Source organism: Berghia stephanieae, chromosome 3, assembly GCF_034508935.2.
Source record: "Berghia stephanieae isolate SIO BIC M18660-M18661 chromosome 3, UCSD_Bste_1.3, whole genome shotgun sequence".
NCBI classification, from domain to species: Eukaryota; Metazoa; Mollusca; class Gastropoda; order Nudibranchia; family Aeolidiidae; genus Berghia; species Berghia stephanieae.
This window is the reverse complement of record NC_088362.1, coordinates 2,178,184-2,179,892: the sequence shown is the minus strand read 5'-3', so window position 1 is coordinate 2,179,892 and position 1,709 is coordinate 2,178,184.

Sequence of the window (1,709 nt, the reverse complement as noted above, 5' to 3'; positions counted from 1 at the left end):
ATATATGATACCAGTGTTAAGAAAATTTGATTTTTACTTAATTATGGGCTTTTTTCATTGGGTTAATGCTTGTAATCAATTGATAATATGAAGAAGAGATAAAATGAGATAGCTCAACATACTCTGTTCAACAGAATATGAAATAAAAAAACTTGAAAGTGAAATTTGAATGCTGTTTGGCATGTGCTTAAAACGAGGTCAACGCATCACCTTTTTAGAAATCATGTAGAAATTAAATGTGATGTTTTAGCTCACGTGATTTAAATTTGACTGATAGTATAAAGTCAAAATTTACTTTTAAACGCAATTGCAGTATATTACATATCTGAATAAGTTTCATATAGAGTTCTTAAAAAGTTGGTGTTGCTTGTGACCTTTGGTGTCATCAAACACAGCACAATACTAAGACTCGACACGAAACTTTAAAGCTCATGTTTAATGTTTATAAAATGTTTTATTATGAGAAAGAAGCATAGATTTACTATCTGAACTCAAATCTTGGAGTAAATGTATTCCGTTTTACCGATATTGAGGTTTATTGGTTTTGGTGTCATTTGTCACAAGCAACACGACATGCGTGAACACGTGGAAGTTTGTTTCGTTAAATGGCGATTCGCAATTTTGATCCACCCTTCTTACCAGTCTTTGAAGTGCAGCACTTTCATTTGCCTTTCCAGCGTGGCTCCAGGGAGAAAAGGTAAGTTGAACTTTGGTGTCATCGCTATTTTACATTGTCACAAGCAACACTTTATATTGGATATTACAAAGTGCCACCAAAAAATTATGTTTTCAGCTGTTATTCTATTTACAAATATGATATTATGACATCTCACATAAGACTGTGATTTTGACACAATTAATTATTTCCTTGTAATTCTAATTTTTTATGTTTCAGGGTTGTATCAATCAAGAAAAAGACAAAACTCAAGCTTTTGACGAATCCAGATAAATAGAAGGGTTGTCAAGAAATTTGATTTGATTTACTATTAACACACTAAATTACTACAAACTAACAGATTTGGGCAGTAGGGCGGATGTTACCGTATGGTTACATGAATTCATTACCATGGCTGATATTTATCCAGTGTTTGTGTGACTTCTGGTACTTTTTGTGACCATTGGTGTCATTGCTTAAAATGTCACAGGTGACACTTAAGATTGAAGTTTCTAATGTATTTCTGTTTTCATGTTCTTCAAAGCTTGAAATGTCATTGAATTACATTTTAACAGGCTATATTACATGTGTTCAGTTGCTATTCTTGATTTATTGAGGCAAAATTGCGTTCTAGTGCCGATTTTGACCAAAGTAATAGCAATAATGGTATTACTAATTTCTAAGTATATATCCAATTTAGAAGTATTTCGTTTCTTAAAATAATATTGAATTTCATTTTAGAGTAGGTTATTGTGCTTTTTTGACTGAAAATAATGATATATTATGGAAGACAGTGTGATTTGGTGTTGCTTGTGACATAAGTAATGGTGTCACCGGTGTTATGTCACAAGTCACATTCAGATGCTCTAATTTCCATGTATATTTTTATTTTTGAAGTCTTTGGTTTCTGAAATATTATTAAATTCCATATTTAACTGTGGTTATTACACTGGTTTGACTGAAATTAATGATATATTGTCGAAATTGCAATTTGGTATTGCTTGTGACATAAGTAATGGTGTCATCGGTCTAATGTCACAAGTGACACAATGTC